Source organism: Triturus cristatus, chromosome 2_1 (assembly GCF_964204655.1).
Source record: "Triturus cristatus chromosome 2_1, aTriCri1.1, whole genome shotgun sequence".
Taxonomy (NCBI): domain Eukaryota; kingdom Metazoa; phylum Chordata; class Amphibia; order Caudata; family Salamandridae; genus Triturus; species Triturus cristatus.
In genome coordinates this window covers 356,460,837-356,487,052 of record NC_140581.1, presented here as the reverse complement: position 1 = coordinate 356,487,052, position 26,216 = coordinate 356,460,837, and the positions used below count along the sequence as shown (strand labels likewise).

Sequence of the window (26,216 nt, the reverse complement as noted above, 5' to 3'; positions counted from 1 at the left end):
GCTAGAATTTAAAACCCTTTCCCCTTGGGACCAGATCTTTGCCACGGTGGCGCCCTAGACAAAGCAAGGGTAGCAGGCAAGTCTCCTTTCGCTGCGTTGCTTCTGGATTGGTTTACCGTGACTTGTCATCCCCACGTTAATTCCCTACGAATAATAAAAGTGAAAACTGCCCGGGAGGAAATCCTACAAGGGCAGGGAGAAGCCTTCTCATGTGAACTAGAAAGAGCAAGTATCTCTACGATATAAAAACAAGCACTGGGCTGCCAAGGAGGAGTGAGGACAGAAGGGTAATTCAATCTTGCTGGTCGGTGCATTAACTGTTTAATGCTTCCGAGACGGTCTTCCCTCTTCTTTCCCCTTTGCAAGGTATTCCCTTTCTTGCGCTCGGGAAATGTTTGATAAGGAAAGTAAGTGCCGTCCCCAAGAATGAGTGCTGGTGAGAAGCTTCGGGAACCCCTCGCTTTTGCAGCTTGAAGAGGGGGTGGGTGAGATTGACCCAGTTATTTATGAGCATTTCCTGTGTGCAGCTCTGCACACAAAACAAAAGCTCTTACAATACAAAAATATTGGACACTAATAACAGAGGTCAAGCAAGGAAAGTTAATTACATCAAAGAAATGAAGAGAGAAAGAGGGCTGGATTGAAGAGTGAATCGAAGAGCATATGAAAATAAAGAATAAACTGAGGAGACGGAAGGGTAAAAAGGATGAAAGGATTATGCAAGGGTGAATGAACTGATGAGTGCAAGGATAAAATAATATTTGCATAAGTGACAGAAAAAGTGTCTGGAATGATAGAAGTCTAGATGAATGGTCGCATGGATGGAGGTGTGGAAGGATGGACTGCTTAAAGGAGGGGTATTCGTAGATGAATGGATGGGTAAAATGATGTATGAATGTTTGGAATTGTGAGCCGAAAGATGGATGCATGGAAAACTAATAATGAAAGAGTGGATGGATGGAATGGTGAAAGGATCAGGGCCGGCTTTAGTGCTGGTGGTGCCCTGTGCGACAATGTTTGTTGGCGCCCCCCCAATGACCACCTCCACGACGGATTCTCTCACTAGCACCCTTTAACAGTGACCAAGTCTCCATAACCACACTCTCTCAGATGCATTGAATTAGTTATATAGCGCCACTCATACCAGTGTAGGGTGTCCGAGCACTTTGCATCACACACACATTACAAAGAGACAATCAATCATAAACGTGTAAATCAGTGTATAGGAAATGTTACATATGCCAAAGGACAAAGTGTATGAGTCACATGTCATCCATACTGGTAGGCAGTATAGTTTAAGAGTGCTTGGTGTGGAGAAGCACAAACTCAGTCGAAAAAGAAACAGCATAGTTGGGAGTTTTCTTTAATAATAAGAATCGATTTCTAGCCACATTAACCCTTTTTGCAACATTAATCAATGTTCTAATAATGTATACTTTGTAGTGTGTATGCAGTTCTAGGATGAAAGTTAATAGCTTACTATTCTATATTAGGACTTTAAGTTATAAATTGCAAGTAACCTGCTGATCTGTTTACATCATACGCACTCTGTAATCTACATGGTACACGTTCTTTGCAGCAGGCATATTAACACCTTCAGCGCTGCGCAGATTCCCCCGCGGTGCTGAAGGGTTCGAGCGCGGGCGGGGCCATGACGGAACGGTTCCGTCATGAGCACAGCTCAACCGATGCTCATGACGGAATCGTTCCGTCATGAGCATGGAAGGGGTTAACCCTCTACACTAACTACACCTAAGTCAAAACCTCAACTACACAGGAAGATAATTAATCACACGAGTTACCTTGACATTTATGTGAGGTCTGGTAATTGCCGGGGGAAAGCAACACTGCAGCAGGTGCTTAAAAAGCATAATAAACTTTCAAACACGGCGCCCCCAGGAAGCCAGCACCCGGTGCGGTGGCACCGGTCGCACCGCCCTAAAGCTGGCCCTGGAAAGGATGATGAAAGGATGAAAAGATGGATATATGATGTATACGTGAAAAGCTTAAAGATTAACCGAAGGCGTTAATAAGGGACCACCTCCAGAGGGGGTAGGGCTTACTCACTTCGCTCACCTAATGGCAGTCGAGGTCTGGATCAAAGTAGGGGGTATTTTAATTTGTTGACTACTCATTGAGTCTCACCAGCAACTACTGGCTCAAATTAAGCATTGGGTGTCAGTCTCGCTAAAGTTTGAATCACGACCAGATAAGGGCCTGACTGCATTTGGGATCCTTCAGAGGTATGAAAAGAGCTAAGCAAACAAACCTTTACTCAAAATGTAGCCCCCTTTGGCCAAGAGGAAGTAGGTGAAGTCTGCATCTGTACAGGATGTGTAGTTTCTCCTTTGGTTATAATAATAATAATTGCTATTTGTAAAGCGTGGACATATCACCCCTTAAGGGTTTCAAGGCACTGGGGACCGTCGGGGACATTAAGTCAGCTATTGCCCAGAATCACATGGTGCCGAGCTGCTGCCGGCGATCGAACCGCGAGCCCCGTGCTCCAGAGTCAGCTGATCTGGCCGTTGCCCATACCTCTCCATCCAGCACCGGGGACTGGGAGGGGTGCGGGAGGGGACGGCACCGGGAGGGTGGTAGGACGGGAGGGGATGGCACTGGGGTGTGGGAGGGCAGGAGAGGACGGCACTGGTGTGAAAGGGGACGGCACCGGGGTGTGTGAGGGCGGGAGGGGATGGCACCGGGGTGTGGGAGGGCGGGAGGGGATGGCACCGGGGTGTGGGAGGGCGGGAGGGGATGGCACCGGGGTGTGGGACGGCACCCACAGGGATGGCAACGGGGAGTGGGAGGAGTTGGCAACGGGGAGTGGGAGTTGCCGGCACCAGGGAGTGGGAGATGCCAGCACCAGGGAGTGGGAGATGCCAGCACCAGGGAGTGGGAGATGCCAGCACCAGGGAGTGGGAGATGCCAGCACCAGGGAGTGGGAGATGCCAGCACCAGGGAGTGGGGGGGCAGGAGGGGATGGCACCGGGGAGTTTACGGCACCGGGGAGTGGGAGGGGATGGCAAGGCACTGGGGTGTGGGAGGGGACCGCACAGGGGCATAGGAGGGAAATGCACTGGGGCGTGGGAGGGTTGGAGGGGACAGCAACGGGGAGTGGGAAGCAGTACAAAAAGCTAGAATCACAAGAGCGAGAAAGCAACGTAAGGAGAAGCACACTAGGGTGACCACAAAACAAAGGGAGCAGGTAAAAGCACACAGTGGAGAGAAAAACACGGGGTGTGGGCAGTAATGGGGGGCGGGTGGGAGAGCGACGGCACCGGGGGAGTGGGAGGACAGGAGGGGACAGCACCGGGGCGTGGGAGGGCGGGAGGGGATAGCACCGGGGCGTGGTAGGGCAGGAGGGGACAGCAACAGGGAGTGGGAGACAACAACCGGGAGTGGGTAGCAGCACAAAAAGGTAGAAGCACAAGAGCGAGAAAACAACATAAGGAGAAGCACACAAGGGTGACCACAAAACAAAGGGAGCAGGTAAAAGCACACAGTGGAGAGAAAAATACAGGGTGTGGCGGATGGGGGACAGGGGAAGAGAAGTGTACTGGGGAAATAGCTTGAAACACATCTCATGCAGTACTTAACCAAAAAGAGAAAAGTAGTGCCTGAAAACAAAGTGGTGGAAGAACACAAGTGATTAGTCTATGTTCCAAGTGACGGCTATTCACAGGAAACAGAAGGAAAGTCCACACAAGTTAACAAATACAAGCAAATGAGAGTGACAAAGCCAACCAGGTTAAAACAATGGGCAGGGTCTCAGGCCACTAAGTGGACAATGTTTTTTTTCATAACCAGACAGCCTTTGCTGTCTGGTAGGCAAGGCAAGACCTAGAAAATAGCAAACGTTTAAGCACCAATGCCATGTCTATCAATCATTAAACTACACCTGAAATTTGATGGATGCTACCACTACCTCCTAAGACCTCAATTACGAATGTACCAGCCCCAGATGCAATAACTGTAGTACCTGTTAAAATTCAACAACACGGGGTCCAGAATATAACGGGTCACATAATGACAACCTATGAATTTAGCCCCTCAAAGTGGAACATAGCACTTGGATTATGGTGTTTTCTGCACCAAAATCTGCATGTTCTTGAATTTTCTCTGAATTTCCCCCTGATGAATTTCATCAAGTTTGACGTCTTAATATGTACTGCAGAAACAGGTGTGGGAGAAACCTATTGCACCGAGTACACGTTACTCAATTCTGCCCCCTGCACAAACGGGTTTACTTTGGGGTCATAATTATCAGGCCGACTTGTAACAAGTATAGGGTGACCAACCGTCTGTAAATTTCATGGACAGTCCATAATTTCGGCCGTCTGTCCGTTGTCCGTGAAGGATTCTTTAACGGACGCCATGTGTCCGTAATTTTAACCGGGCACCGGTCGCACCACCCTAAAGCCGGCACAGCTTCAACCCACCTCCCTTCTTGACTCCGATGCTGTTGAGGTCGGGTGTAATAGACTCCGATGCAGTACCAAAGCTCAGATACCCAGCAGCATTGCACAGTGGGATGGCAACCCTCACACCTTCCGCCCTTGATGAGCCGTTAAGAGGTGTTTGAAGGTGACTGAGAGGGAGGGGCTGCAGCTTCAGGCGCAGGGGCATCTATTCAGATGCAAACAGCCCTGAATGCGTCAAGTGTCATGTCTCTGCAATTTAGAGGGGCCTCACACATTCCCTTTCTGCCCAGGGCCCCAAACATCCTAGAACCGGCCCTGATTACCCCGAGGCAGCACGTGGTTCTCTTCGCCGAGCTTAATTACGGTCACTAAATTGTAAGCAAACCTCGGTTCTTCAAACATGCAGTCTATAATGTAATAAAATAAAGAAATGGCACAACCGTACCCACACTGATTAACAAAGTATGGAGGCCAATCAGTTAAATCAGTTCTCTTGGAGTATCTTCTTTAAGTACTGTACATCACAGTGGGGGATGGCAAAACTAACATTTTGGAAAGAGAGATTGTCTTCTCATGGTCTTATCCAGGAGGGGGTGAGGAGCCCTACCCCACCCTGGAAGAGACCAAGATGATACTAGAATACTGCATGCCCACCCCATGCCCACCCTGGTGGATCCTGTTCCCCCTCCTGTGATGGCTCCTCCCCCCACCCCCCCCCAGTGATGGCTCCTGTACCCCCATGTGGTGGCTCCTGTCTCCCCATGTGGTGGCTCCTGTCCCCCCGCCTGTGATGGCTCCTGTCCCCCCTGTGGTGGATCCTGTCTCCGCCCTGGGTGGCTTCTGTCCCAGTCCTGGAATGGCTCCTGCAGCGAGGGTGAAGTTCTTGATGGGCCTCTTCTCAAAAAGGCTCAGTTCAAAATTAATATGGAAAGGTGGGCGAGTGAGTAAGTGAAGGGATGGGTGGATGGCTGGATTAATTCGTGAAAGGGTGAATGGATGAATGAATGATTGAATAGATGGATAATGAGAGAGGATGGATGGATGGAAAGAGTGGAAGGATGGATGAGAGAAAAGGTAAAAAGCTGGATGTATGGGTGGAAGGGTAGCTGGATGGGTAAAAGGGTGGATGGATGAGTGAAAGGATGGATGAGTGAAAAGGTGGATGGTGAGTGGGTGGATGGATGAGTGAAATGATGGATGGATTAATGAATTGATAAGTGCAAGGGTGAATTGATGGACGGATGAGTGAAAGGGCGGATGTAAGGATGGATGAGTGAGTGAAAGGGAGGGTAGATGGACAAAAGAATGAATAGATGAGTGAAGGAGTGAAAGGATAAATGGATGAGAGAAAGGATGGATGAGTGATAGGGTCAATGGATGGATTCAGGAGTGGACGAGTAGATGGGTGGGTGGATGGAAGGAAGGAATGATGGCTAAGTGAAAGGGTCGATGGAGAGAGAAAGGGAGGATGGATGGCTGACTGAAAGGGTGGATGGGTGGAAGGATGAGTGACTGGGTGGATGGATGAGTAAGTGAAAGGATGGCTGGATGGGTAAATGGCTGGATCGATGAGTGAATGGATGGATGGGTAGAAGAGTGGATGGATGAGTGTACAGATGGATAGGGTGAAAGGGTGGATGGATGGATAATGGATAGATGAGAGAAAAGATGGATGAAGGGATGGATGAGTGAAATGATAGATGGAAGGATACATGATGGATAGGTTTGCAAATGGTTGACTATGTTTGGATATGGCTGGGTTTACTTGTATACTACTGCGCGACCTCCTCTGATGTGTCTGTAAAACTTACCTATTGTCCTGAAGTTTTGTCCTGAATTTTGACCTCCTGTCCTGAATTTTGACCCTTTGACCTGAATTTTTACACTCACCGTCCTGAATTTGCACCAATGCCAGTTGGTCACCCTAAACAAGTACCTAGGAAGAAAGCCTATTCCACAGTGTAATTAATACTAACGTCACACCACTTTCATCCCAGCGTCCGCAGATGGGGATGTGTTCGCTCTTCTGTGGATGTACAGCTTTCGAACTACCCCTTAAAATGACTGAGCAATGTAAAGACACCAGGTAATTAAAACACCTTAGTTTTTCCACTGAACATGACTGGCAGAATGTTACATCATATCTTGAGTCTTCAACTTCTCTAATTTGGTACTTCAATCAATACTGTCCTCTTCACTTAGATTCTGTAAATGGGGTAAAAGTTGGATATGGTAGCCTACCCTGGACCTAATTGAAGTCTACAATTTTGGCACAAGTGATTATTCCTACTATTCTCGCCAACTACAATTACAGAATAACAAACGCCCTATTTTATCCTGCCATTTCTGATGCAGGGACAATAGACCAGTGTACATAAGGAGGAATGGCCTCTCCCCCAAAGGACTGCAGCTCCTCAGGTGGAGAGATCGCATACCTCAGGTCGCCAGCTTAGGTGTGCGACTGATTGGTGGACGTACATTAAAAGGGCCTCAGTAAAGGGAGGCGGTAGCCATCATGCGTGTACATTTAAGGTGGTAGCAGGTAGGGTGTCTGGCCTAAGTCTTCCTCTGGCTAGCCTGCAAAGAGATCAGCAACAGTTTTTTTTTTTTTAAGATTATGCGCAAATCTACAGCGGAGTCCTGTATGATCTAACAGACCAGCAGTGTGCGGTTTGTAAAAGAGACCACACACCGCGGTCATAATCGAGCATAATTCATAGGTGGAAAGCGAATGGATGAAGTGCAGAGAGGGCGATGTAAGAGCTCCTCATTAATCGAACTGACTATATCTCAGGCAGGAGAATCTAAGCCACACTGAGCTCCTGCACATAAACCAGAACACACCGCGCAAGATAAAACGTCCTGGACAAACAGAAGAACGTCCAGGCCATGAATGAAATGGGATGGGACAGGATGGGATTAAGAGAATGGGCCTTGCAGCACTGAAGTGCGTCCGCACATACACACACAACACTGCAAACCACCACAAAGAGCACAAGGCCCGTTCTACTACACAACAGTCTGTTCACAGCAGAGATCAAAAGAAAAAGAGGCTTGTCTTGGTTGTAAGTCTCAGACAGCTACACAATCAATTGTGCAAGAACGAACTGGTCCTACACAATCTCTTAAGGAACACCTCTCAAGAAGTGGACTTTTCAGCATCTGATTCTGTGCAAACAGCACTATTATGGTGCAAACAGCGATGATTGTTGTGCAAACAAGCACCCACGCTCTTCCTGACCAAGCCAGCAATTAACGGGGCTGACAGCAGCATCAAAACTGTTTATATCAATAAAGCACCAGTCAAAAGCTCAGACATGTTGCCCTACAACAGAATTAATGCGAATATGTATATTAACTACTTGAATAAATGCATAAGCAAAAGTACATTTCATTTACCAACACAAGCTGAGTAGAACACATATTCAGTTGAAACAAGAAATATTTCAGCTGTTGTGCAAAAATGAGCGACTCCGTGCCGGGCACAGGTTCTCTGGCATTAACGGTGAGCTCTGTCGACTGGAATATTAAGAAGGTGAAAGTATGCTATCACTAAGCCTATTTAAGAGGCCAAATAGCTCCTTAATCTGTTTTTATTGCATGTGGTAGGCAGAACAACAGTTTAAAAGTCAATAAAAAAAAAGTTGTGTGAAAGTAACATTAAAGTACAAACATATCTCAAGCATTTAATGAGTTTCATACAGGTAGGAAGTTCAACAAATCAGTACCCCTCCTTCCCCAGGGGAAAAAAAAACCATTTCATTAATGTGTACGGTGGGTAACAGTGCTCAATGGAGACCTATAAATGTCATATTTGGGAAGAGTTGCATTCCGGCACCTTATAAATAAGTCCTTGTTTGCGATAAAGGAGGTGGCGGGAAACTTCACTTTTCCACGTTTTTTGTGTGAAAAGTAACATCTTCCTTGCTGTGTGAAAATGGTCAAAGCATTTAATTGAAGCTACACATATATCTTCTGAAGCTACACATCTGTCTTTTGACTGCTGTTCCAGAAGTTAATTTGGATAAAAATACGATTAGATTTTGAGGCTGATGGGAACACAATCTTAGTAGAGCAGCACGTGGTTTCATACATGTGTTTACATACCGATCTACGAAAGAAAGAGCATTCACGCTTCTCGATGGGGCTGCCTTGCGGAGTGAGAGATCTTAGCGCCATCAGCATTTTGATAGCACTTTAAACCATTTCTCTCGCTCATGTCTTCCGGGGCGAGCATAGGCATCAAACACAATTCAAGGATTCTTACTTCTTTGGGAACTTGTAAAGGCATGTACTCACATTAGACCTATGGGACTCCATGGCTGCCTGCTGGGCCCCCACCTTCCAATATGGAGGTTGAGTCATTGAGCAGTACTGCCACTGCTAAATGTTGGTGTGCCTTAAAACATGGCAAGCCTGAAATAACCCCCAGTCCATGACATGAGGGAGTCATTCATGAGCAGGAGTGAGGTCTACGTCTGAAGCATGATTAACGGACATTAACAAATACAGGCTTCTCAATCCTGCTCTACAGTTGCCAGAAAACTATATTCTCCCAACAGTGTATGTGAAAAGATGGGTTGGAGATTTAACGATGAATGACACACCTACAGCATAATTTACCCCCCCCTAACCTCTCTAAATTATCATCCAAGCGTTTCAAGCATAATTTCATAAACTCCACCCCGAAATTCTCTTCGCCGACCCCTATTTCTCAATTCATAACGGGTTTTCTACCACTGATCTCATTTTTCACACTAAGCGAAGAGCCCAATGGAGAAAGGCTTTCCTAGCTTCTCTTTTGATCTCCTCTACGAGGATATCCGCGCATGGGACAGCCTTCAGTATCTCCCCCTCCCAACTGTATCAAGCGGCAGCGACCATCACCATTTACAATAACGGCACTATTCTCAACCAAGCCACAGACCGCAATTTAAATCTCTTTGACAACATCTTCCCCATCATTAAAAACCAGGTATCTACATCCCAGCTGCCACCGCAACCCGCTACCAGCGGCTACACAGATCGGATTAGCCCCCCCCCACCATGACTAACATTACCTCCCCACTTCCGCCCTGTCCTCGTCCCTCCCCCCCTCAATTTACACCCCTCTCCCATACATCGCGTTTCACCCCTTCCTCACCATCCTGCTCGCACACCCTCGCCCTGCAAACGCCCCAGTCGCCATTATCGGCAACGGTGCCTTTCGGCACTCCCCCCCCTGCAAACCCCTAACATCTAGAGTCCCCCCGCCATTGCACCTGACACATGCTCTTTACGGCCAAACACGGCGGAGGCAGCCCACGTGCCTCTCCCTGGCGAGGATCATATTCCCCTGAAGCTCTCCGCTCCTCTTCCCACTGTCTCTTCCTCTCCTGCCACCTCCACTTTGCCAGACAAGGCTTCTCCCGACACTTACTCCTCACAACGCAGTCACCCACCCCCACATAGTCAGCTAGCTAACAACGCTGCACTTCACCCCCCCCTTTATTACTACTCTTCCCGCGGATCATTCCACCCTCCATCCCATCTCCACACCTTCTCAACAGCCAACAACCCCCTTTCTACACCCCCCTACACAGCCATCCTCTGGCAGAACACACTCCCTATCCTCTCTCCCATTCGCACCAGACCCTAGACTAGAGGATATTATGATCGTCCTGCACCAAATTCAAGCAGAGCTGCATGCGCTCAAGTTGATTCTGGCTAAACACTCATTGCACTTCACCCCCTCAATGACTTATAAATCACACGAGTTCCCGGACCTCTTTTCACCCGCCTCTATAATGCACCCACCCAGCTGGAAAACAGTTCCGTCTCACAACACACTAACACGCCCAAGGCGCAGCACCATCCCGTTTTCGGAGAGAGATCTTCTCTCCCTTCTGCACTCCTATGAATCCTCCCTCCCCAACTCCCTCACGCCCCTCTCAGATGATCATCCCGACTGTCCCCTCCAACCCCTGCAGACTCGCTACAAAGAACAACAGAGGAGTCATTGATAACAACCTACGAAGAATCCCTATCACTCAGGACCCATCCTCTTCCCTCATTTCACCCCTTCTGAAATGCACTTTGCTAAACTTTAGATCAGTCGCCAGACACGCAGCCGACATAGCTGACCTCATCAGCTCTCAGGAGCTGGATATCTTATTCCTAACTGAAACCTGGTTAACAGAATCATCCACCCCTCTCCTCGACATCCTTGTTCCACCGGTCTATAACATCATTAGATTAGATAGAATGGACAAAATAGGGGGTGGTATAGCCTGTATACATCGCAGCAGCATCACCATTAACCAAGCCCTGTCGCCGACTTTCACATCATGCGAATACTTGTGATTGGACATTAGTTGCAATGGCAAGCCAGTATGTTCATCCCACATCATCTATCATCCCCCAGGAGACAACCTCCTCTTCATCGAACACCTCATGGACTTGATCGCCTCTAACACGGGTCAGCAGAATACCCAAATATTCCTTGGCGACCTCAATCTCCATTGGAACGACAACAATGACTCAGTGGTCAAGAGCTTCAAAAACTTCTTGGATGATCTTACCCTCATCCAATCCTGCAACAGCCCGACAGACCACAAAGGCTCAACCATTGATCTTATAATCGCCAAATCTGACATCATCCAGCTGGAGTCGATCCAACCCTGTGACTGGTCGGACCACCATATTATTGCCTTCTTTATCAAAGGAACCACCAAACCCATTTCAGCGCAATCCACAAAACCAAAGATCTGGAAAAGAGACCTGAAAAAACTCAATCCCAACTCACTACCCTCTTCTAGCTACAATCTGCTCCAGCCCCCTTCAGTCGCCTCTGATGTTCATGCTCTCACCAACCACTATCTCAATGCTTTGACTAAGATAATTAATGAGGTAGCCCCTCTGCAACTTAAGAGAGGTCCCATTAAAGACTCCAAGCCTTGGTATAACACGATGCTTAATGATGATAGACGGGCCCTCAGATCCTTTGAACGCAACTGGAGATCAGTCCCTTCAGCTATTCACCTTAAACTGCTAAGGAAAAAGAGAAATGCTTACTACAAAAAGATAAGGCACACTAAAGCTGATTTCTTCAGCCATCAACTAAACCAAGCAAAAAACCGCCCAAAAAAACTTTTCGAATTAATCAAAAATCAATCCAAGGATGCACCCCAACGGCTACAAGACCTAGCTCGCCCTCAACCTAACTGCAAAGAATTCTCTACTTTCTTTAATCTGAAGACCGACAACATCTCGAAGGATCTCCTCAATAACCAACCACCACTCTCTGCTCCTAATACAGAAATCTCCACCTCTTTTCCTACCACGTCTGGCCAACCCCACCCTAAGCCTGGCCCTAAAAACGAGGCAGCATGGTCCTCCTTTGATTTGTACACTGAACTCGCCCTAGGCAATATCCTAAATTCCCTGAAACCGGCCAATCACCACATTGACCCCCTCCCTGCCAATGCAGTCAAAGAACTCGCCCCTTGGCTTCTTCCACTTTGGACCAAAATCATTAACAGCTCACTTCAACAAGGCTGCATCCCGGACTCCCTCAAAGTAGGTCAAGTCTCACCTATTCTAAAGAAACCCACTGCTGACCCTACAGACCTTAACAACTATCGACCCATATCCAATATCCCCACCCTCGCCAAACTACTGGAAAAATGTGTTCACCGACAACTAACTAATCACATAGATCACTTTGATCTCCTAAATATACACCAATCAGGTTTCAGAGCAGGTCACAGCACAGAATCAGCCATGACACACATTATTGATGATGCGCTACAAATTCTTGACCAGAACGGTTCGTGCCTACTCATCCTGCTAGACCTTTCCTCAGCCTTTGACACGGTCAAACACCAGAAACTAATTGAGCTTCTGGAGCACAGAATGGGTATGTCAGGCACAGTGTTAAACTGGTTTACCTCCTTCCTCCATAACCGCACACAAAAATTCAAGGTCAACAACACGCTCTCCAATTCCTCTCCGGTAACACTTGGGGTTCCACAAGGGTCCTCACTCTCGCCGACCTTATTCAACCTGTTCATGGAACCGCTCACTGAAATTCTGCATGCATCTAATGTACAATTCCATATGTACGCGGACGACACAACTATATCTCAAGATCAACTCCCTAGAAGACATTAATATGCTTAACTCCACTCTCAGGACCACTCAGTCCTGGCTTTCAGATAATCATCTCAAACTGAACGCGCTCAAAACAGAATTCCTCCTCATAGCACCACCGGTCAAAGTCCCTTTAATGCACGACCTGATCAAACATTTTACCGCCTTCAACGTTCAACCAACCATCGTGGATTCAGCAAAATCCTTGGGAATTACCCTCAACAGCAACCTTATGATGCAAAAACACATCAGCAACGCTACAAAGGGAGCTAATTTCCAGATAAATACTCTGAGGAAGCTGAAACCCTTCTGCCTTCTGAGGACTTCAAAGTGGCAGTTCAAGCTCTAGTTATCCCTCATGTGGAGTACGGAAGTGTCTCCTTATGTGGCCTCCCAAAAGTTGCTACAGCCCCATTACGAGCAACTATCAACGCGGGAGCTAGACTCATCACTGGCTCGAAAAGAAGTGCTCACATTTCCCCTGACCTCAAAGCCCTGAACTGGCTACCATTTGAAGCTAGAATCCAGCTAAAAATTGCGTGCATGACTCAAAGCCCTACATCACAACACTCCCAGCTATTTCGCGAAGAAACTGACTATCTCTGGTGGTCTAAGGTCCTCTAGAAATGCTGGAAAACTTCTACTGAAACCACATAGGTTCAACAAGAAGAAAACATATAAGTCGATCTTTCTCAGGGATGGCGCCCAAAATATGGAACTCTCTTCCCCCTGAAACCAGACTGAATGCCTCTTCCGCATCGTTCAAAAAAGAAGTTAAAGCTTTGCTCATGGCTAAACTTACATGAACACTTGCCATCCATGCCCCGAGTTCTTTAGAGCCTGTTTAAAATGCAATACTTGAATATTCCTCCTACGATCTCTTGTTCCAAATGTTGTTTTTATATGACTGTTACCTGCACACTATTGTCTGTTCCACCTTACAGTTGTTGTTATGTAAAGCGCTCTGATATCCGCAAGGATCCTGTTCGCGCTATATAAGACTTTCAAAATAAATAAATAATAAAATGGCTGGAATAAAATATGTTCTTTGGAGTAAAAGGACCAACACGATCTCCAAGAGTTAAAGAACCACATGAGACAGAGGTTTGGGTCATAGCAGACTCCTCATGTCTGGTGTGAGCTCCTACAAGATAAGCCAGAAATAGGATACAAATGTTTTAGAAATAAAGGTGCAGGTGAATATAGGCAGCTCACTGAATGCATGCCCCCAATTCATTCCTCAGCTGAACCAATTGACGCAAATCACTCCAACTCACTAAAAGCCAAGTAACTAGAATTGCTTTGCAACTCTGGTGCACCAAGTTATTGAGCAATGTAGTAAAATCTAATTTTTCTGCATTGTCACCCCAGATTTTTCACCTTTTTCTGAACCCAATTTTTGCTCGCTATGGGACACTGTGCACTTTGCCACAGCTAAGCAGTAGTAAAGTGCCTGTATTACCCCTTTAAAACATGAACTGCACATTACAGTACTGTAATGTGGGCTGCAGTGTATATTTACACAACTCACGTATGTGACTAAAACAAATATCTGCAGGAAAAACTGCACGTGCCATGTAGAAAAGCATTTTTTTCTTTTTTAAATATTCAGAAGTTTAAAGTTTGTTTTGTAAGCCAACAGGACTGCTTGCTAATAAATACAAATAGGACTCAATAAATATTGGGGTTAGTGTGCCCTCACAATGAAATAAAAGCCAAAAGCTATTTCGCCCCGTTTGACTGGCCAGTCTTTTCTCTCTGCTCAGGAAAGGGTTTGAAAAATGATTGCGTCATTTCCTGCGTAGTTTTAAAAAAATCTGACTTAAAGGTGATAACTCAGGCAGAAAAGTATGTTTTTTAAAATGTACTTTCGGCTGCCTGGGACAGAACGAGCATAAAACTAGTCCTGTCACCTATCACACTTCCAGGGCTGGAATACATATCTTTGGCTGGAAAAGTTAACAGCTCTATGGACATGCAAGCCATTCAATATACATGATGGAAGCAATCCTATAGTATTTAATCACACCTACATCATCCCCCAGTACATAGCTGTATCCGCCGGCAGTCCCCTTTTGACTCGGTATCACCCTGGTACGACTCCAGAGACATCCTATTTTGCATATGTTTGAATATATTTCAGTGCTGCATGCCAGCACAGGACAGGGAGGTGTGTGACTAGGGTCGATGAGTGGGGAAAAGCATCACCATATAACAAGTTTAATGTGTTGTGTGAATCAATGAGCTCGAGTTCTAATCAGTTAGTGAGATCGCCTGTATCACCATACATCAGTCATTGGTAGGCATCATATGGGACGACGACCAGTAGTACAGTTTAACATCCACTCAGCTCTGCATCATATGGGGATATGAGACATTTGGTAGTCTATACTCGAGGCAGGGGGTCTTACTCACCCACAGAAAGGAGCCGATCGGGGCTTGCAGGTTCCTGAAAAGTGCCAGGGGTAGAGTATATGGGTAATGTTTGGAAACCGAGAGAAAACCAGGGAGTGAGGTCATCTTGAATGGCGCTCCCCACAGGAAGTGGGAAAGGTGCTCACACCTCGCAATCCTGCTTCATCCCCTCCACCGTTCCCTACCAGCTGCCACTGAATGGGTCAGTACCCAAGGTGCCACAACCAACTCCCCTTTGCACTCCTTCCATTTAGTGTTTGTTCCTTTTTACGAATCCCTATGAAAAGACTGATGTATTGCTTCTCACAAAGCTGTGCAGAACACATGCTTTATGCTTACAGCCTAGGTGCCAGGTAGTACGCTGCATTCACTTCGATTACAACTTGCTAGCCAACATATATTTTTTTTATTTACCTTAAAGCATTTGTGCTAAATGTGTCAACATTTAGAATGTGTGTGGATGTTTATCTTTTTTTCTATATTGGGTAGTAATTAGGTGTGCTTTACTAATTGACACCTACCTGATATTACATTTATAGCAAAGTAACTGGAGTAAATGCATGCAATTTTTCTTGCGAGCGCGTTACTAATCACAATAACCACTGAACTAACCACTAACCTTGGGTTCCGGAGTAGGGTACTACTCGCCGTAAAGCGCTTCGACGCCTCGTCAGGGGTAGCAAGCGCTATATAAATAAAATTACAATACAATACAATACAATACAATCTCGTGGAATAGCAGTAATACATTCAGTTCCCAATATCGCTGCTAGGCAAAGGCTATTGTCATGCCCACCAATCAAAAACTGTCTCTCGCCGCTCGAAGACCAGTGTATATCAAAACTGTCTGCACCTCTTAGTGGGACTATCATAAATTTCCCCCAGTTCAATTTAAGGCCCAATGCATCTCCAGAGAGACGTATAATTTCCATTACACAGGGAACCGTATCCCCGGGACACTGGACATATAATGACATCAGCGGGGTGTAGAAAGATTCTATCCTCTAGTTCTCTCTGCAAATGAAAGCTGCCAAACCAGGCATCCACTTCAATTAGCTCCACTAGGGGCTCCACCACCAAGATTAACAGCAACAGTGAGAGGGGGCAGCCCTGATTAGTGCTGCGCTGTGTCAGAAAAAAAAGGGGACAGAATTATTTTAACCCAGCCCATAGACAAGTATAGAGGGTTTCAATCCAGTGAAGAAACTGGGGCCCAAATCACATTATTATGAAGAACTGCCAGGAGTAAAAGCCAGTGTACCGTGTTGAAACCTTGCTCCACGTCCACCGGCAGCAGCAGCAGGGAAACGTCCTCCTGGCGTTCATCTCTTTGTGTTAGAGACAAACGTAGACAGCAGAGACAAGGTCTGGTGCTCCTGCCGAGCATAAAGCTGTTCTGGTCCGGATGAACCAGGGAACAAAGAAACTTTGCTCACTGGGTCACCAATATTTCGCTAGGTATTTTAGTCACACTCCTCAAGGGGTTTGCCAGGTTTGAGGATGACTATTCTAGTCTCCACCTTAATTCGTAGGAGAGCTTGCGCTTCCCCAATGCATCGTCATACAGTGCCAATAAATGTGGAGCTAGTAGTGAGGAGTAGTTTTTGAAGAACTCTAAAAAAGCCATAGAGCACCGTAGTATGAAGCAAACTCAGCAGCTACGGGTAGCACTGCTCGGATTACCTCTCCACTAGGGATCCAAGTTCAGGAATAATCCTGCAACCACTGTGTGAGTTTGCGAGTCAAATCCCCTAAGAGCGAACCCAGCACAGATGGACCAAATGTAAAACACTTCATTGGAAGCCGCAATAAATAATCTGCATGATCCGTGGTTTAACCAAAGCTTTCCCCTAATAACCGTCTTGTAGGCCTCCCATAGTGTTGTAGGGGAGGAGAAAGCCACTGTTGTGGTCAAAATACCCCATGATAATGTTGTGAAGATGATTGCTAATTGAGTCGTCTAGTAACCACCACACATTTAATCGAGAAAGGCCCCTCTCTCTCCCAGTCTATCAACCCTCAGTGTCATGGGGGTCAGAGAGTCCTCTAAGCATCAGACACACTCATGAAATATTACGACTATCTGCTGCAGGGATGAAAATATAGTTGATACAGGAGGATGGGAGTAGTACCTGTATTGTTTATTGCTGTGGTGGTATAGCCTCCAGACATCGATGAGTCCCATCGGCCTTGCCCAGTCTGAAACGCGAAAGCTATCAACCTCTGAGAGCTAGTGTCATGTAGAGGATGCATAAAGGCGCTGAAGTCACAACCAATAAGCGTGAATCCTGGGGAAGAGGTAGCTTAAACAGCCTCCAATGTAGGGTCTGATAGTCTGGGAGGAGCTTAGACGCTAAGTAGTGTCCACACACTTGCATCGAGGAGCCCCGAGAGCAAGGCATAACAGCCCAGGGGATGCCGTGGACACCCATTGGACTACAATAGGGAGCGTTTCCTTTAGCAGAATGTCCACGCCATGGGAACCCACCGTATAACCCGAATGGTATACCCTGGTGCAACCACGTCTGCCCAGGAAGGAACAATTTTTACTCAGTAGGTGTGTTTCTTGAAGCAACAGTACTGCCAGCTGCAGCCTGTTGAAATAGAGCATAACCACTCCCCTTATTTATTCTTTTTTGTAAATACTTATTTTTGTAATTGATAACCGGCCTTGTCCTAATGTAAAAGCTGTACCATCTCCAGTGAACCTATCAGGAACACACACGATTCAGAATTTAACTTCCAGACCATGCAGATTATGTATGTACCCGTTTTATATCAGCCTAGAAAAAACATTTTGATCCCTTAAGTATTGATTTGGAGGACGAAGGACCCAGAATAGGGAAGTGAGTTACAATGCATGTACTGCTGCAACTAATGCGCCTTTTCCTATCCTATACAATGAAATTTACGTCAACCTGCTGCATCCCTATGCTGTTAACTGACTATTACCTGGGGGACACTAAGTCAGCTCCTGCAAGTATATTTTACTCTGCTGTCGAACTCATGTATACTACTGTAACTATAAAGATAGCAATCCTTTTTTCTGTAGTTTTATTAAAATGTAATTTAATGTAAAAAGCCAAAAAAGTAATGTTTTGCTGAGGCAGCCAGCTGTACAGAGGAAGTTTATCTGAACAATTCAGACAGGGAAGCTCTGTACTTGTTACAAGTGCTACATGGGAGTATGGCGGTGTGTTCCTCCTTCCCATGGCGCATAAGTGCCAACTGTGATCCCAATCTCAGCATGCAACAGCACTTGTCTTCATCAGAAGAAGTGAGCTTCACGATGACTCGACAGCATCAAATGGTAAAGAGAAACCAAGTCAATACTCTGGCAAGTGAAACACTTGGCCAGGAAAATAGATATTGTGGCACAACAAGATTAAGCAGTCCAGTTTGGAATGGTCATGGATACTGTAGGGGGCTAGGGGGAAATTCCCCCTTTTCTTGGGTTGAGTTTTCTGCTTGGGGCCAGAACAAAACGATTTGATCCGGTCATGTTCCCACATTTAAACACAACAACTTAGAACATGTCACCGATGCAGCCCTGATGTGGTAATACAAAGCACGTTCCACTAGTCCAATGAGAAATTGAGAGTCCTCAAAAACACGAAAAATATTTCAGAGTTTAGGCAATAAATACACGTCTCATAGTATGAGCAGACCGGGTCTCTACAAAAGTAAATCAGCTGCCAGAGTCGGGCACGCGGCTTTTTTGTTGGTAGTAAGTATTTCATTGCTTGCTATAGTAAATTTTAAAGAGAACACAAGAAGGAGAAAGGTGAGGCCGAGCGCACGCCTATTTTATATGGTAATCAGAGGTCAACACCCCAACACTTCAAATCCTCCAGAGATGCTCACTGGGCGACTAAAGACGTTTTAATAACTACAGATGGTCGTACTCGCATGTGGAAATTAAACTTGTTTTGAGTAAAAAGCGCGTGAGGGTGCGCTAATCGCCACGTCGGTGAAATTGGAAACCACAGCGGCACTCGCCAAACCGCTTTAGAAATGCAAGGAGTGGTGTGGAATGTGGAAGGGGCAGAACGGTGCGAACCCGAGTCCATGCAGGGCTGTAATGTCAGGCGTCAAGGTGGGTAGATGTCTTGTTCGACTTTCTTCATCGCTCGCCGGCGGGCGTCGTTATGAAGTGTAGTAAAACTACTCGTGTTTTTTAATCTGTCAGTGGCTTGGCAAAACCAACATTTACGTTTCTCAAGAGGGCGGAGGTCAATGACGCAGCATCCCACTAGCCTTGAAGCCACGCGACCACTCGTGCTGAGGGTTACAAAATATAATGCTTTTTCGGCAAAACCGACACGGTTTTTCCGTCCTGTCCCAGATTTGCGCCGATGACGTCCGCTGTGACCAACATACAGAATGGTGCAGTGTAGGTCCGTCGGCCAAGCCCTCCATCAACACTCTCACCGTCCAACCGGGCCAGTTACAAATAAGTTCAAGTATGAAGAGAAAAGAAGTGCAGCGCTGTGCTATACAGAATGGTGCCTGGGTTCACGTAGCTGGATGCTCAGCCCCGCCACGACATAACATTCGTCCAAAAAACCCGACATAACATACTTAATTCGTCCAAAAACATGACATCACCCTTTCTGCCACACTTTGTACCATCTTCCACCCGCAGCCTCGGGTTAAATTCAACAGCAAAGGTGACTGCCAACCAGCATTAATTCTGTGGCATCCATTTGCCTGCTGCTAACGCCATGTCAATATCCATAAAGCCAGTGCTTGAAATGGAAAAATAGAAGGGCAGGTTCTCTGTAGCAGAGTACCTGCTTGTTTCTGAGAAGTGCCGGTACTCTCCAATTAAAAGTATAGCATCTCTCTTGAGAAGTGCCGGTAATCTCCCTCTCAAAATAAAAAAGTGCCGGCACTCCGTAACCGGACAGTACCGGACCATTTAAAGCACTGCATAAAGCATGCACCCTTCGAAGAGCCAAAACCCAGATAAAGGCAGTAGTCTGCCGCACGGCGGACCAGATCTGCCACATCCATGAGATCCTTACAAATGTACTTCAAATAGGCTGTCTGAATAAGCAAGTCTTAAACCGCGCCCCCAACCCACCAATGGGGTTACAGGGTGACTTTTCTTACCTACTCCCTGGAAACATCATAACATACGCAGTAATGCCGTAAAGAAAAGGCTTGGCATAGAAAGAATCATTCTCACCCTAGATCTGCCACAGTAGGAGGACACATACACAGGCCACCATCAGTACCCACAATACCAATCAAAGCACTGTGTCCCACGAGTATCCATCATCACTCCCTGACTATGCAATTTATACATGGAACACTTGAAGGGCTTCCTTCTGCATGGTGGCGTTGAGATGACACTAAGTACCTACCTTAAGGGAAAGTACAAGAGGGCGTCTTAATTCAAACTTAAGCTAAATTCATGAGACAGGTTTTAACAGCTCCATCACCTCAGGATTCAACAGCACCTCACCCCTTTAAAAAAGGATCACTTCTAGTCTTATTGAATTCTAGTTTTGAATGTATAGAGAGAAAAATAAAAAGGCAGTTATCCTATATACGAGAGTGCACCTAGGCGAGCACAAAAGTGCTCAACTTTAACCGAGAATCGCAAGGTAATAAAACCCTTCATCCCAAAAAAGACCAAAAGCATGCAGTGCAAATTGTGATTCTTACAAAAAGTCATTACAGCAATGCCCTCCTGCTTGGTCTTCCTATATCTAGGTTAGCATCCCCAAAACTAACAATCAATGCAGCTGCAAGTCTTGTGACAGGCACCAGGGTCACGTAACTCCAGAGTTCAGTGATCTTCTGTGGCTTCCGCTGGATGTGAGACGCTCATACAATTTTGCTTGCATCACATTCAAGACTAACTTTTGTGTCATGGGCGCTAAGCCCAGCCACAGACGTTGGGTACAGTTTTTATCAGAAGATCTGAGGGGGAAAAAATAGTACAACATTTGTTGTTATGAATTGATTTTATCTCCACTATAGGGTTTCAATTTGCTCGAAAGACACCCTGTCCAAGAGGAACCACAATCCTAGTCAAGTTAAGTCAGATACACACCCTAAATTAAGCTATGCTCACTCTCTGGTTGGTTTGCACTAACAGTCAGGCTTACTTTAAGAGGCAATGTGTAAAGTATTTGTGCAAAACTTCAAACAGTAAAACAGTGAAAACATCACACAAAAAGATACAACTGGTTAGAAAAATAAAGCTTAGTTTAATGAACAAAACAAAACCAAACAGACAAAAATGCAATAAGTATAACCAGAGTTAATGAATTTTTAAAGAATAAATTGAAATGTAGTGCTTAAAAGCATAAAGTGCCAACCAGGGCTATCTGGTCGCGCTACCCGGATCAAATCCAAAAGATCAGGCCAACCGCGAAGGAGTGTGGGTTGGATACAGGGACCAGCCTTAGCCTGCTGAAACAGTCCCTTGGTTTGCGGTTGCTTGAGGATGACATGCAAGTGGCAAATGAGGCGAAACATTGGCATCAATCCTTATGATGCAGGCGATGAGTCTGCTCCAAGCCGCTCAAAGTGGGAGATGTGTCTGGAATGGAGGCGATGCACTGCACCAATGTCCTCGATCCTCACAGCAGCAGCGATGCATTGGCGTCAATGGAGATGCGCCGGTTCCGAGTGGAGCAATGGCATCAATGCATGGATTTTTACTGAAACAACACTTTATATCCACTTCCAAGGGCCCAGGACTGAATTGGTATCACTTGGCCGGGTAAGACTCACCAATAACAGAGTTCAGGTGCTGTAACAGGGTGGTTGGAAGTCTTTGATGTCCCCGAGACTTCAGAACTGGCGGCAAGCACACAAGCCCTTGGAGTCACTTTGGTTCTAGGCTGGAGAGATGTGGGTCCAGTACTTCTCAACCCCAGGCAAGAGAGCAGCAGGTCTGCACAGCAAAGCAGGAGTCCAACCGAGTGGCAGTCCTTGTAAAAGCACAGCAGTCCATCTTGATGGCAGAGTGCCCACAGGTCCATAAGTGTACTCAGTTGGTGGTGTCATAGGTCCAGTACTTATACCCAGCTGTGCCTTTTAAGTGGGAGAGAATCCTAAGAAAGGCTTTTGGAGTGCACAGAGTTTCTGCCCTTCCTTCCCTGGCTCCATACTCACTACAGTGGGATATGCAGCCCTTTGTGTGGGAACAGGACACAGCCTATTTAGCCGTGCCAGGTCATTCATCCTATCCTCCCCAGGATGGCCCATCAGGATGTGGATAGCCAATCAGTCACACCTAAGTTCCGTTTGTGTGTGGCTTTCCAGAGTGAATGCACAAAGCCCAGCTGTCACCCACCTCAAACGTGTATTCAGAGACAGGCAGAATTACAATTTAAAATCAGACTTCCCAGTAAATTGGGATTTTAAATTGGGATTCCAGAGACACCAAAGTTAGGGGTCCAATCTCTTTCCAATTGAAAATTCCAGTTATAAGATGTAATAAGGTAATGCCAATGTTATCCTACCAGAGAGATAGGCCTTGCAGTAGTGAAAAAACGATTGTAAGAGTTTTTCACTACCAGGGCATGTAAAACTTAAAAGTGCATGTCCTACTTTTAAAATACACTGCACCCTGCCAATGGGCTGCCAGGGCCTACTTTAGGGGTCACATATGTATTTAAAAGGAAGATTTGGGACTGGCAAGAGGGTCAACTTACCAGGTTGACATAGCAGTATACAACTGCCCACATAGGCTTTGCAATGGCAGGCCTGAGACTTGATTTAAGGGCTTCTTAATTGGGTGGCACAAGCAGAGCTACAGGCCCACTAGTAGCATTTAATTACAGGCCCTGGGCAAATGTTGTGCACTTTACTTGTGACTTACAAGTCAATTAAAACTGGCAATTGTGAATAAGTCAATGGAACCATGTTTTACACAGAGAGCACATGCACTTTAGCAATGGTTAACAGTGGTAAAGTGCCCAGAGTCCTAAGGCCAGCAAAAATGAAGACAGCAAAAACAGGTCTGAAGGCACAAAGTCGGGAGAAACCACACCAAGGATGCCAGGTTTAACAGTGATGCACATATTATAAGTATTCATGGAAACCCGATTTCCACATATTATTGTTTGTGGTGTGCTATATCGCTTTCCTTGTAAAACTAGGTCTGTGCAAATTTAGTGGCCATTTTAATAGAAAATGTGTAGTCTGTAAATGGCAACGACCTACCATACAAAGTTTTAGTAAAAAAAATGTTGGCCTTATGTCCATTAAGAGATGATGGGTCACAAAAATGTGTTGTTCTAAGAAGTGGGTCATGATTCTAAAAAGTTTGGGAACCACTGTAGGGTACATTTAAAAAATGCTTAGCTTTCCTTCATACCCATGTTTCGTTCATTTGTTTTTGCCATATGAATTTCAGCATGTTTTGTATATAATGAAAAATCATCACTAGCTGCAGCTCAGTTGTTGGGTCTTGGTATCGTGCATTTTTTGGGCAACCAACAAACACTATATATCCCTATGGCCAGAAGGATCTGACTGAGGTACTGGTATATTGGTTTTGTAAATCAGCCAGCAAGGCAAAAGTACAGATTGAATAGTTGTCGTCAGCTATTTCTATTTTTTCCTACTTTTTTTCCATTATTTCGTTTTAGGAAAAACCATAAGCAATTCACAAAAATCACCTCTTGCTGAACTCAGATTTTGGTTTAGTTTTCAGAAATGTGTGGCTTTCTAGGTTCACCCACGGGTGTCACACCTGTTACCACTGCAAACTAGTAGATAAACACCAGAAAAAAATAGGTAATTTGGACTACCACTTAGAGAAATGCATTAAACTGGGGTAAAACAAATGTTTGTTTTTTTCCACAGCTCTGCTTGTGCTAAAAGCCAAGACGTTGGTGATCTTAGCACTGCAAATATTTAGTTGATGCTGTTTTTTTGGAGAAAAAAAAGCTTTCTTGCACAACAATTTTTCTTATTTTTTCACACAAACAAAGCCACACCCAGTTACATTTTGACCTATTTTCTCAGGTCGTTCCAAGGAAATTCACTAAACTTGGGTACCTTTAGAACCCCCAAGACGTGGGGAAAAGAAAGGTCACAAATTTGGCACAGATACCTTTTGTGGAAAAATGTTTTAAAGGCTGAAGCATGAAGTGGCCAAAACATCAAATAAAGTGCTTTGCACAAAGGGTTAAAACCAGAATGAATCAGAAAGGTCTTAAATTAATATTGACAAGATTAAGATTCTACATTTCGGAAAATAAACATGCTTCGGCCCTCCTCCTTTCAGTAAGCAGCCTCTTCCCAAGTCTATGGTGAAAAATCTGAGCGTCAAGTTAGACATAAGCTTAGTATGGAAGGACAAACATTTGCTGTTTAATCCTGCACCCATTGGCTTTGGAAATTGACGCTTATTTCTCCACTTCTTTCCATCAAAAATAGGAAAACTGTGGTATCATGGAGTTCAGATTGGATTACTATATATACCTTGAATTAGAAACGTCTATGAAACTCATCACTAGGTTGCAAATAATCCATAACCGTGCAACCATAATGGTCACCCTATCTCCTCATTTTGCTTCAACCAAACCCTTCCTAGCCAATGTGCACTAGTTACCAACTGAAAATCGTTATCTCCTTTAAGGTACTATGCCTGGTCCACAAATGCCTTCATTTCTATAACCCGGAGTTTATAAAAAGACATATTTAGGTTTCATACTCCTTGCCTTTTACAATCATCTTCCAAGCAATTTATGCATAAACACACTTTCAAAAGAATCTACCTTTGGATGAAAGGCTTTTTCTACACCTACACCCTTATCTCTCCCCCCCCCCCTTCCCCCGGAAACAATTGAGTGCTGTATGTTACATTTACTCTCATTTGCAATTTTTTAAAAACCCGAAAACTATCCTTTTAATTCGTTCTTTTCAGGTTAGACAATCATTTATTTCAAAGTCTGAGCGTGATGGGACCTTTGGGTGGAGAAGAGCTTTATCAGATTAATCTAACTGAAAACCTTAAAGATGTTAACGAGTCTTGAGTTTGCTGCGTGGATTGACCAGATAACGTAAAGATGATTGAAAGTCTAAAGAGGTTGATAATGCTTTTGTGTTTAATCTCATGCAACTGTGTGTCTGATAGGTTTCCGCTGGGACCATCATTGCGATGGTTCAATTTTTCTTCTCTTCCCGAAGAACAAACACTAACTCCAGAGAAGCCACTCATCCAGTGTCTTTATTGCAACCGAAGCTATGGATATTTCTTTGCTTGGAGAGCTGTGAGGACTAAGGAACTGAATTCAGCTATTTTTTGTCAATTAAGTGACCTCATAAGATCTTAGTTTCAACTCTGGCCAAATATGTGAAGCACATAAGTAAAGCAGGAGTTACTGCGGACTTCAGCAGCATAGCAAGATGGGCCGTGGCCTCCTCGGTCCTTGAAACTGGTCCTAAGTTGAAGGTCTGAACTGGATATTCAAGGAGTTGCATTGTAAGCCTAGAGATAAGGTGGATTCCTGGGTGGCTATAAAGCTTTAAACATTAATGTAACAACCCTCCAGTAAGTCTCAGATTTCACCCTCCTTGACCTATAATGGACAGATTTTCAAAATACTGAAGTAAAATAAATTTATGTACAATAAAACTCAGTAGATCAGATTTACATAATCCATGGTTATCATAAATCTGTGAAAAGCTCTACTGGACCCATATTGGACACTTCCTTTCTACAGGCCAACTAGTTTAACTGCAGCCTATGTATAATTTCAAGAAAAATTCTGGCGGTGGGAATTTATCATTGTAGGTTCTGCAAAGCTTCTACACCTGGATGAAGGGGGGCATGGTGTGGAACGTCTTGTATATTCTCACAAGATGGACAGATCTGTTTATTTTTTCCCCAGCATCGTGCCTTGCATGGTTCGGAACCCTGAAGGACAAGCAAAGCAGAAGCACTTGATGGGGCTTGGTTCCCAGCTTCTGGTTTTAAAAGCATGACTGAGGCCCAAACAAAAGACAAAAGAAATCTTTCTCCAGCTCTTACAACATGTGAGAGTCCATATACAGATGCTATCTTGCAGAATGTGAGAGTCCACGTACAGATGCTGTATGCAGAATGTGTGACTCCGTGTAAAGATGGGATCTTTGCAGAATGTGAGAGTCCATGTACAGATGCTATATTGCTGCTATAAGGAGAGGATACTGCAAAGAAAGCATGAATGTATGTATCTGGTATTTCTATACCGTGAACCTGGCCAATAGACAGCGGCGCGCTGTAAAAGTAAA

The 26,216-nt window shown here is 45.2% G+C and overlaps 1 protein-coding gene across 1 annotated transcript in view; it reads right to left on the bottom strand.

Moving 5' to 3' along the window:
- SNX18 (sorting nexin 18) overlaps positions 1-26,216 on the bottom strand; it is a 117,427-nt gene that overhangs the window by 1,534 nt on the left and 89,677 nt on the right. The gene's annotated exons all lie outside the window — the stretch shown is intronic.